The 12,613-nt window shown below is 43.4% G+C and overlaps 1 long non-coding RNA gene across 1 annotated transcript; it reads left to right on the forward strand.

Moving 5' to 3' along the window:
- Window positions 1-694: 694 nt before the first annotated feature.
- LOC108581708 lies at window positions 695-7,375 on the forward strand. Its single transcript, XR_001894339.3, has 2 exons — window positions 695-2,313; window positions 6,894-7,375. It is a non-coding gene; the product is annotated as an uncharacterized LOC108581708 (long non-coding RNA).
- The last annotated feature ends 5,238 nt before the right edge of the window (window positions 7,376-12,613 follow it).

Raw genomic sequence — 12,613 nt, forward strand, 5'->3', positions numbered from 1 at the left:
GGGCAAAGCTGTGACCTAAAGCAGCTGAAAGCTCAAGAAACCATGAGTGGTGGTGGGATTGTTGGGTGGTGAGGAAGGAAGTGGTATCAAGGATGACAAGAGATAGTGTTGGGGAGTGGGCAGAGGCCACTGAATCCAACATCTCGCTTGCCCAGCCATGGAGCCTAGGGATTTTCCTGTGGGTGACGGACGGAGCCATTGAAGGGTTTAAGGACTGGTCGTCGGATGAGGGGAGTGTACTGTCATCATTTTTGTAGTCTTTTGCAGAGAAAATTTGGAGGCAGTTTGGAAAACACTCTAGAGCCTGACATGTGGGAGATGAGTTAGGAGGTCACGTGTCCCCACTTTTCTAATTTTGTATCCTCTTCAGCAAAAAAGTCTTTGCCGCCTATTCTGAGCAGATGTATGATTATTCACAAATGATATACAATACAACTGTATTCACACATTGCATGCCTTGAAACATACACAAAATGTAAACACTAAAAACATGACGTAAAAATAGATGTAAGTCTGGGAACTCGATGGAGGTGGTGGCTGCACAACATTGTGAGTGTACTCAATGCCACAGGATTCCCCATCTTAAAATGGCTCATTTTATGGCATGTGAGTCTTAATTAAATACAAAAACCAGACAAGTGTGGGTAGATAGACATTCAAGTCCTGTCTTCTCATCCTTCAGTGAACGGTCTGGTGTGCCCTGGGTGCACGTGCCCCTTGGGGATTAGGGCAGTGATGAGAGGCGATGGAAGGAGGGCGTGGCTGTGGAGATGGAGACGAGAAAAAGGATCTGAGGAGTGACTGAAGAGGTAGAATGGGCAGGGCTTGGTGATGGAAGGTTGAAGAGTATTCAGGAAAGAGAAGAACGTGGGAAGCCTCCCCATTTCTGGTTTGGGTATAAGACAAAGAAAGGTTTTCCCCTTACCAGGGACATAAAGCAGCCAACACTGGGATAATTTGCCAGGGCTTGGGATAGGATTGGGTGGGGAAGTGTCTAGGTATCCAGTCTCAGGATAAGGACGGGCCTGTGTGGATGAGGATAACGGAGGATCAAACCTGAAGAAACCAGATTAGCAGAGGCAAAGCGAGAGGTCAGAAGGTGGTAAACTCAGAAGGGGGTAGAGACCCAAGGAGCAAGCCGGGACCAGGCAGGAGGGAGTTCACAGGCCACATGGTAAGCAATGAGGGGGGCAGAGGACAGAGCAGGGTTTCACTGCGGCCAGTCCGTCGGGAGGTGCTGGGGGATGTTCCAGGAGAACAGCAGAAACGTGTGACGCTATGGATGTGGGCTTGGCAAGTTGCATCTGGAGTTGAGGAGAGGCCACCCATGGAGAACAGGAACCACAAGGCGGAGAGTGGAGCTTGTGGGAGGGCGAAAATTAAGACCAAAGAATGGAAACCTGCCAGTGTGAGAGACCACCTGGCAAAAACCAGGAGAGTATGGAGTCATGGCGGCCCAGGCAGAAGTTCTGGGAGGAAAGAAATGGTCAACACTACAGGGAAGTCAAACACTGCAGGGGAGGCAGATAAGACAGGAACTGAAAAAGCATCCATTGGCAAATCCCTGGTGTCATTAGTGAAAATAATTGCAGGCATGAACGGGGAGAGGGAAGGATGTGGGGCAGGAAGCCCAGCTCCTGCGGGTTGACTGATTGGGAGACGAGGAGGTAACACCCGTCCCGTAGGTCATGTAGAGCGGCCTTGGGACATCTGATTCCTCACCTGAGACTCTTCTTTCCTGGTGTGGCTTTGTTCTAGAAAGGTCTGGAAGACTTGTCACAGTCCTGAGGCAGGATGAGCCTTTGGTCCTGATCTCTTGGATGCCCAGACAGCCCAGTAAACCAGCAGAGCTTTGGACAAGTTAAGCAGCCCATTGAAATCAACATTCCCGGTAATCATATATCTAAGAGATTCCAAAATGTTCCTGGGATTCTTTTATGGGGTCTGCATAGGGTTAGAAAGCAGTGGAGTCAAAGGGCCTTCTCCCTTGGCCTCCATGGCCACCGTCCTCTACTTTTGTCAATTGGTCTCCCCAGAGTGAGTCCAGGTTCCTGCTTCCAGCCTTCTGGACCAGGCCCTGCCACAAGTGAGAGTTGGCCGGTTGGGTATCTGGTTTAGTCACTCGCCTCCACACTTTCACATCCTCTATCAACACCTGCACACTTGGGTTGTGACCACACATGCTCTTCCTGTTTGTACAGAAAGTGCCATTCAGAAAGCTCACCAGCGAGAAGACAGCTCCACGCTCAGCCTCAGAAGAAAGACGTTCAACGATTTACTGGGGAGAGAAAGAAAAGGAACGGGAGCTGAGAGGTAAGATCAAACTGGAGGGCATGTGGGCCCTCTGGGATGCCTTGCGTGGAAGAGAGGTAGCCCCCACTTTGTGCCCTGAAGGGTGGCACTTCAAGTAGCTGTGCCCATGCTCCACTGGGCAGGGCAGTGGGGAGCATTCTTGGTCAGCCTCACCGAGATGGTCCAGGCCCTGGTGAACAGTCAGAGGGATTGAAAAGGAAGAGATGGGATGTGACCAAAGTCGGTCACTGAAGCCGTGAGAGTGTGTGTGTGTGCATGTGTGTATGTGTGTGTGTGTGGTGGAGGGTGCACATAAAGAAGACATAACCTGGGTATGAACATGCTCATACACACATGTATGATGCTGGCTGGGGCCTTATGAAAAGTGTTTTAACCTCATGTGGCCCATTAGCTATAACCTCAGAAAAAGAAACCATGACATGGCCACAGACTGGACCCCAGTCAACGGCCCCAGTGAGTGAGCTCACAAGGAGAGAGCATGGGCGGTTCCACCTAAGGCCCCCGTCACTCCTGCAGAAATGACTTGGAATAATGACCTCCTCACTGTTAGGGGCTAACAGCACTATCTTTGTAATTCTTGGAACATTGTATATGTGTGTATTTATGTATGTGTGTGTGAATACACACATCATGTATTTATACACATTACATTGTGTGTATGTGTGTTTATGTGTGTATATACATATACACACACATATGGTATAATGCAATATACACAGTGACCAGAATTTTGAAACCAAAGAGAACTAATTGTAAGATGAAGGGTTTTTTTTTTCCTAATATGTGATTTCCTTGCTATTCAAGTCTCACAAATATAAAAATGAAATAATGTCTACACATGCATTTCATATTCCTTTTATTCAAAGGGGGATCATTCAGGTAGCTAAAATCCAAGTGTTTACAATAACAAAGTGGTGGTAAACTCATTCTTTGAATGTTGATCGTGCAAACTAAATAATCCTCCAAAAATATTGTCTCTGCCATTATTAAAAGTATGTGTTCCTTGGTGCAGAATTTAAGAATGTTCTAACTACAAGAGTGCCTTTTTACCTAGGGCTGTCCCAACTCACTGTTGAAGTGAAATGATTGCAGTGAAAGTAATACAGACATTCAGTATTCTTAGTTTTGGTTGTGTTCCTGTCAACTGCTATTCCCTTGTTCTAGGTGTGACTTCACTTAGTGTTTAGTTGTGTTACGCATATTTATATTTGATTTGCATTCAGAAAATAGAAAAATATATACATTGCTTATTTTCTAGATTTCGAGGTTTAAATCCCCACTCTAACGAGATGGTTTTGGGCAAGTCACTATACATCTCTGCATCAGAGTTCCCACATCTGTAACACAAGTACAATAGTAGACAGTAGTCCTTCCTCTTAAGTAAGAATTAAATAAGCTAATACATTCCAAGTGCTTAGAAGAGTGCCTGGCACATTGAAAGGGCTCAGTATAGCAGCTGTTATCATTGGTATTAACAGCTGTTATCATTGTCATCATCATCATTATCATCATCACTATCTTTTGTACAATTAAGCCATCAAACTCGAAGGGACATGGTAAAAGTTTGGGAAAGGTGGAAGGTGGGAGATGGTGTGTGTAAAATGGGTTTGGGAGGTGACACTTAAGGCCAGAGCAGTGACATTACAGTCCTTACACTGCAGCTACAGACAAGTAGTGAGCAGGAAAGAGGAAAAGCACAGAACACCCCTCCCTACGAGGCCTGCTTGTGAGAGGAACCTGCTCTGGAGCTCTGGGGGCTCAATCACATGTACTCATACACATCTTGTACAGCAAACCAGGAAATAGGCACATGGGACGGTGACATCCAAATGATAGTACATCATATGCGTTCAGTGCCTCTCAGGTGTGAGACATGGCGCTCGGCATTTTACACACATTTCGTTATTGTATCTGAGCCATTGCGATTATGCTTATTTTAGAGGAGAGACTGGTAGGTAGCCTAAGAGTGCAGAGCTGGGAAATAGCAGCGTTGGGATCTGGCCATCTCCAGATCCTGTGTCCCAATCCCCCAGGTGTCACACCCAGAATACAAAGCAAGTAGTAACAAAACGTGACCAGTGAGGATGTCCAGTTTCAGAGTTTAAGAAACAAGTTCAAAGTCACAGTGAAAGCTGAAGGCATGGTGAGGAGCTGGATGCTGGTTTCCAAATTCCAACCATCTTTTCTGCACCACTACTCAGAGGAAGGACCCGTAGTCTGACGTCCTGCCTATCAAGGTTGACAGCTATGGATCCTTCCGTAAATAACTTTTCTCTTCTGCACTTCCACGTCTTTTTCTGTGAAGTGTCCTATAATGTCCTGTCCTACAGAGTTCACAGGGTTTTATGAGGGCTCAATGAGTCTACATATGTAAAATGCTGTTATATTATTTCCGAGTCATGTAAGGAAAATGTGTTGAAATCCACCTTCGGTAAAGGCAAGTTAAATGGAAAGGAAAAGTATAAATAATGTTGGTTCTTAATGACATGCCATTAGGTATGATTTAACTTGTTCTTTCAAATGACCCATTTGCACCCTCTGGAACTGATGTTCCATAATTTGTGCAACCATTCCCATATATGAAAATGTAGTTCATTTCCAGTTTTTGAATATTACAAGTTAAATTACAATGACTGTTCTAGAAATCCTTTAGTGCAATCATCCTATCTGTTCTTTTAGTATTTCCAAGTCTGACAAACAAGTCATATCTCATTTCTGCTTTCATTTGCCTTTTTTTTTTTTTTTTTTGGTTATTAGTGAGTTGATTCTCAATGTTTTAAAACATAGCTTTGCCAAAAACTAAAAACATTGTTCTTCATCCAGAAAACAGCCAAAAATACATGCTCCTTTCAAAGTGAAATGGCACCATTGTTCTCATCATTAAAATACAAGCAGGTGTTTGTGTACAAATATAAACCTATTAAAAAGCGTCTTGCACAGATATTCCTCTTTATAGCTTTTATCTGCGCTAAAAATGGGGGGTTATAATGAATACAAGACAACTAGACTCCTGCAATAACTAATAAACATGACAATTTGATTTATTGCTGTTCCTTGACTATAGCCTGTTGACAGATTTTTTCTTTATGGAAAAATTACCATGGTTTAAATCTCTATCATATGGCACTTAATTCAATTGGCAATATGTTACCAATTAGATCCTGCTTAAACTACCATCAGCCAGCAGACCAGGGGACATGTTAAATAGAATGACAATCAGATAACTAGTAAAACGCTTTGTGGCAGCTTTCTCAGGGCCAAGGAGCAATGTGGAGACCACGGATAAAGAAGAGAGAAAGGGCAAATAGGGCTTTTACTTTTCCCCATCCTGGAAATTGAAATTGTTTCAAGTTCTCTTAAAAGGATGCAAAGAGTTTGTGTTTGAGTGGTGGTTGCATAAGTTGATATTCACCACTCCCCTTCCGCCTCTTCAACCTCTCGCCCCTTTGATGATAAATTGGCAAACAGAAAGGCATTCTACCCCCAGATCCTCTCTAATGGGATGGTGCATAACTGCAACTCAGTTGTTGTGTCCCATTTAGTGGGACACTTTTTTTTTTTTTTTTTTTTTTTTGAGACAGAGTCTTGCTCTGTTACCCAGGCTGGAGTGCAGTGGCAAGATCTCAGCTCACTGCAACCTCCGCCTGCTGGGTTCAAGTGATTTTCCTGCCTCAGCCTCCTGAGGAGCTGGGATTACAGACACCCACCATCACGCCCGGCTCATTTTTGTATTTTTAGTAGAGACTGGGTTTCACCATATTGGCCAGGCTGGTCTCGAGCTCCTGACCCCAGGTGATGCACCCCCCTCAGCTTCCCAAAGTGCTGGGATTACAGGCGTCAGCCACTGCGCCTGGCATACTGGTATCTTTTAAGATTTCACTTTCTCCCAAGCCCTGGATGATGACCACAGTAAAGAGAAATCTTTTGAAGTGGTATGAGCTCCCTTTTTCTATTTTCCTCTTGGAGTGTGGTTGTATCAGACAGTGCTCCTATTGCAAAAGACAGAAACCGAATCAGGCTATGCTGAACAAAATGTCAATCTGGCGGAACAATACTGGGGGCTGACTGACTTAAAATAGAGTGGCAAGCAAAGGTAAGGAAACCATCAAGAACCACAGGAATGGAAACGTGGCAACAGCCTGGGCCACATGATGTGGCTGCCACAGTGACAGATATGACCTCAATTGTCCCCATATTGGGATGTCACTTATTTAAAATCCCAGAGAGAGGGAAAAGAGTGATGACCCCTGTTTAGATCACTCGCCTGCCCCTTGGGGAAAGGTAGACCCTCCATTAGACTTCCGGCCTATCTCCCACATCTATGCGTAGTGAGGCATTCCCCGAAGGAAGACTGCGGTGGTAACAGGAAGGGTAGATAGTTGGTGGTGACAGCAAAAAAAATCACAAACGTCTTCCACACAGTCATTGCACAGTGAGCTCTGAGTGGAGGCTGGCTTGTTATCATGGGCAATCTAGCCGTTGGTGGGTTTGTTTGCAGAGATAGGCATACAAAAGGGAGAACTGGCAGATGGCCACCCCATGCTTCCTGCATTCTCATTCTGGTCGCTTTGCTTCCACAGCTAGGAGTGGAGTATGAAGCCCAAGGACTTTTCTTAAAGACCTGAGCAGTTATCTGGAACACCTCACAAAATCACAGTAGTGGGTATTATTTCCCAGCTCCTACTCTACACTGGGCATGGATGTTACGGACATTCTCTCTGAGTCCCACAACACCGCTGCAAGGCAGATATGATACACTCCTTTCACCTATGGAGAACGGAGGCTCAAAGAGGCTAAGTGACCCTCAGTAAACACAGAAGAGGGGTCCTCGTCCAGTCTGCCCAGCTCTGAAACCTCCCATGCCAGCTCCCTCAGGGCGATCCTGAGTCTAGGCTGTACAGGCAGTTCATGTGGTTGTATTTGAATAAAATCCCTTTCCTCCAGGATGCCAGTGTGTGTGTGTGTGTGTGTGTGTGTGTACGCACGTGTGCACATGCACACATGCATGCACCAGAAGCACATAACCAGGGAGAATACTGAGAGGAAAGCTAGGGGCTCAGAGGAAAAACATCCCATGTGTTACAGCTTTGCCTGGCTGTCCCTATTTCTAAATACCATGACAACATTTTCTGAAGCAAAGATCAAAGGACATATGGTCTGACTCATGGGTTAGCAAAGGGAAAAATCTTTGAAATTGGGAATATCTGGGACATTCTGAGATGTGTGGCTACAGTCATTCCCAGAGCACCTGGAAATCATGAAGTTTTTGGGGAAACACCATGAAATCCTGATGTATTAAATCCCATTCTCCAAACTAGGAATGATTTTACAAGCAGAGAGTAGGACAGCCTTACACGTTGGTTATGTAACTTCATACATGTGAGATCTCACGCGGTGAAAATATTAAAGGTGTTGCAATCTGTTTGTATCAGCTGTAAAATAATACAAAATAATAGAATTCTTTGTATATAAATAGATTCCTTATGGCAGAAAAAAAGGCCAGTAAGAAAATGTAATGGGGAAATGGGATACAATTCATAAAAGGCATCAAAATGTAAATACCTAGAAAAGAATTTAAGAGGAAACACCACAAGACCTATATAAAAAGAATCTATAAAATCTACTTAGCGATGTAAAACATACATAAATGGCAACATATACCAAGTAGAAAACTCAATATCAACTTTCAACAAACTAATTTTTATTTTAAAAGATTAAATTAAAATTCCACTGCATTTGGGGAGGGAGAGGACTTGATAACATTCAAATGTCAAATTTCAAATTAATTTTAGATAAGAACAACCAGGATACTTTTGAAACAAAGATGAGAAAAAGAGAAAGTGTGATACTTGTTTTGTCAGATACAAAAGCTTCTGTGGTCACATAGCTCCAAATGGATAAACAGATCAATGGGGGAGAAGGGAAAGTGTGAACGTGCACACACACTCCCACATGTGCCCATTTAGAATATGGGAAAAGCCCCTTTTTGAATCAGTCATTTCAAGAATGATGACAGTCATAGTGAGAATTGTCAGTCTTCCTTTGACTTGATTCTTCTACTGATTTGACACATTCACTCCTTCCTTCTGGAAACCTTCCTCCTCTGCCTCCCAGATCATCATTCTCTTCCTCTCTTCCTACCTCACTGGCCGCACCTTCTCAGTCTCCCTTTTGGGTACCTTCTCCACCTCTCCCACATCTCCGGCTGGTGAAGCGCCTCAGTCCCCGGATGCCTCTGCTTTATTTGCATTCGCTCCCAGATGATCTGGTCCACTGTGACCAATGAAACACCAACGATGCCCAAACTTACATCTCCCAGCCCTGACTTTTTCCTGACTACAGACCCAGCTCTCCCACAACACTTAGTCTCTCCTTTTGAAGGTGTGTTCAACCTCACATCTTAACATGCCCAAAACAGAGTTGCTCATTTCTCTGACTCCAGCCCTGTTCCTCCCCCAGTTTTCTCACATCCCCACAAAGCCCCTTCGTTCTTCCAGTGTCAGCCTAGGACCTTGAAGCCATCCTTAGCTTCTTTCCTCCACAACCCATAGCTAATCCATCAGCAAATCCCATCTCTGTGTTCTTTGAAATCATCCAGAATTGAATCGCTTCTTACCACTTTAGCCTCCACCTCCCTGGTCCTGGACCCTATGATCTCTCCTCTGCTCTCCAAAGTAATCTCCTTCTTTCCACACTCTCCCTCCTTCACTCTGTTCTCAGCACGGAGCCAGAGGAATTCTTATAACACTTAAGTCAAAATATATGATTGCTCAGAACTCTCCTGTGGGTTCCTACTTCACTGTTCCAGTTGCCCCTTGCTGCATAACCAACTACCCTAAACCATGGTGGCTCAAAACAACCTTCTGAACTTGCTCAAGATGTCATGGGTCATGAATCTGGGTCTTTGCTTGTCTGGGCTGGCTGAGCAGAAGGATTCCCTTCCACTCTCATGTGTGGTGCCTTGCAGCTCCTTGGATGCCATCTCTCTTCATGTGGCATCTCATTCTCCAGGGCTCTCCCTGTGCCTTGGGCTTCTCACAGAATGGCAGTCTTTTAGTGGTTGCACTTTTTGCGTTGTGATCGGTTTCTAAGAGGCAGGAAGCTGAAGCTGCCATACCAGTTAGGAGTTGCTCCTAAAATACACAGCAGCCTTTATGCCATCTTCTGTTGACCAAAGCAGTCACCAGGCCTGCTCAGACTCAATGAGGATGAGGCATAGGTTCCACCTCCTGAGGGAGGCATGACAATGTCACATTGCAAGAGAGCTGACGCGCACCGCCGTGGTCGTCTTTGGGAAATACAATCCACTACCCTCACCCAGTGCAAAATCCAAGGCCTTCTCCGTGACCTATCAGGGGCTACGTGAGCTGGCTCCTGTCACCCCTCTGAACTGTTCTAGCGCTCTCTCCCTTATTTGTGGTACTGCTCTGGTAGAGCAGTTTCTTCATCATTTCTTGAACACTCCTATGTCACGGCCTAGCACCTTGGAGCTCGTCCTCAGACGCACAGGTCACCTCTCACTCCCTTTAGGTCTGTGCCCAATGCCACCATTTCAGAGAGAGCTTCCCTGGCCACCCTGCATAAAATAGCCATCCTCTCCCTGTTCACTGCATTCAGCTGCATCTACCATATATATTTAGTTGCCATTATCTGCTGTTTCCATTAGAATGAAAGTTCCTTCTTGTATCCCAAGGACCTAGAACAATGCCTGCTCATTGTGGGCCTTAGATAAACTGTTTGCTGAATAAATGAATGATTGGATAACGATACAGTAAATGATACTGAGATGCTGTCTAACTGCTATGGGTGGTGGCGAGGAGAGTAAAAACTAGATGCAAACCTAGTGTATTAAACCAAAGTAAATTCTAAAAGGATCATCATGTGAGATAAGAAAGCTGTAAAATTGCTAGGGAAAAACTCAGGTAAAGATTAAATGATCTTGGGATGGGGAAGGTTTTTGTAAGCCTGATACTAAATAAATAAAGTATAAATGAAAATAAGGATAGCTTTGACTCTGTCGAAAATGCCATAAAAACATAAAAAGATGAACAGCAAACCTGGAAAAATACTTCGATATATAATGACAGCTTACTATCCTTCATACATAAGGAGTTCCATCAAATAAATTCAGAAAAAAATACAGATGCCTAATAAGCAGTTGGGAAGAAAAATTTTACTTTATTAGTAAACCAAAGCTACACATTGAAATACAATAATATTGATGAAATTTTAATGCTGGTATTAGTGTTGGAAAATCCGTATTTTTATATAAGGCTTATATGAATACATGTTAGTACAAACTTTCCTGTGGGTAATCTCCTGTAGTAGCTGTCAAAAGCCTTAAAAACTAGATATTTCTCCTGATGGGTGTATGTGCAAAGATATTTATCATAATGTGTTTCATCATAGCAAAAATGTGGAAATAAGCTAAATTTCCAAAGATAGAGAGTGGCTTGAGTAAATTGTACCATATTAGTCCAATGAAATAGTATGCAGTCATGTAAAATCCTGACAACATATTTCTTTTGAAACATAAAGATGGGCCCTTTATGTTATTACTATTATTATTATTATTATTTTATTTATTTATTTTGAGACAGAGTCTTGCTCTGTTGCCCAGGCTGGAATGCAGTGGCACGACCTCGGCTCACTGCAAGCTCTACCTCCTGGGTTCATGCCATTCTCCTGCATCAGCCTCCCAAGTAGCTGGGACTACAGGCGCCCGCCACCATGCCTGGCTAATTTTTGTGTATTTTTAGTAGAGACGGGGTTTCACCGTGTTTGCCAGGATGTCCTCAATCTCCTGACCTCGAGATCCACCTACCTCGGCCTCCCAAGGTGCTGGGATTACAGGTGTGAGCCACTGTGCCCGGCCTATATTATTAAGTGAAAAAAAAAGTTGGCTAAAAAGTAGTACATGAGAGCCAGGCACAGTAGCATGTGCCTGTAATTCCAGCTGCTGGAGAGGCTGAGAAAGGAAGATTGCTTGAGCCCAGGAGTTGCAGGCTGTAGGCCACTGTGATCATGCCTGTGAATGACCACTGCACTCCAGCCTGGACTACACTGTGAAACCCTACCTCTAAAAGAAAAAAAAAAGTAGTATGTATAGTATGACTGCCCTCTGGTTAAAAAACAAACAACGAAACCTACATACTAGGAGATACATATTCAAACATTAAAGTGGATATTTCCAGTGATGAAATTGTGGATGAGTGCAGGATTTTTTTTGTTTTTTCTTTTTTTATCCTTTTTACTTCTCATATTTTATTTTATTTTTTAGAGACAGGGTCTGGCTCTGTCACTCAGGCTGGAGTGCAGTGATCACAGTCATTGTAGCCTCCAACTCCTGGGCTCAAGTGATCCTCCAGCCTCAACCTCCAAAAGTGCTGAGATTGCAGGTGTGAGCCACTGCACTCAGCCAGCAATGTAGTCTTTTAAAATATGACAGCCAGGTATGGTGGTGCGTGCCTGTAATCCCAGCTCTGGGAGACTGAGGTGGAAGGATCGCTTGAGCCCCAAGAGCTTGAGGCTGCTGTGAGCTGATCACACCTCTGCGCTCCAGCCTACAAGACAAAATAAAACCCCGCATCTGAAAAAAGAAAAAAAAAGAACATTGAGAAAACCCAACCCATTGACCTAATTTCTCCTTTCAAATTTGAAAAGACCAGCATCATTCAATTTTTAATTTTTTAAAATAATATATTGTACTTAATCCAAAACAAGAAAAAATATTGTCATTTCAATGTGCAATCAATATAAAAACAGGAAATTAGATATTTAACATTTTTTTGAGCACTAAGTCTTCAAATTAGATTAGCCACAATTCAGATGCTCAGCAGTCACATGTGGTTACCGTAGTGCACAGCGAGGTTCTGGTTACTCACTTGGCATTAGAGTATGTACACTGCCTTGATACTTCACTTAATTTTCAACTAAGGCTGAGGATGAAGAGGAAAAAAGATATCGCACCCTTTCTTTTTCAAGAAACTTCTCTAAATTTGTCTAGTCTTTTTCTTTTCTCTCTCTTCATGAAGTTATTAGATCTTATTGATCTTTCTCTTGATTAAGCAGAAAATAAGACTTAACTACATTCTTTGTCTTTTTAGTAGTGTTGGCTTTGTTTTGTGGTTTCTAGAGTTGGACTATTTTGTTTTACTTTATTTTTAATTATGTTTTGATTGAGAAAAATGTCTATATTTACGGCACACAGCATGATGCTTTGATACACGTATACGTTGTGGGATGGCTAAATCAAGCTATTTAACCTATGTATTACTTGTCATTTACTTATTTTGTGTGT

The sequence above is a fragment of the Papio anubis genome, chromosome 14 (assembly GCF_008728515.1).
Source record: "Papio anubis isolate 15944 chromosome 14, Panubis1.0, whole genome shotgun sequence".
Lineage (NCBI taxonomy): Eukaryota > Metazoa > Chordata > Mammalia > Primates > Cercopithecidae > Papio > Papio anubis.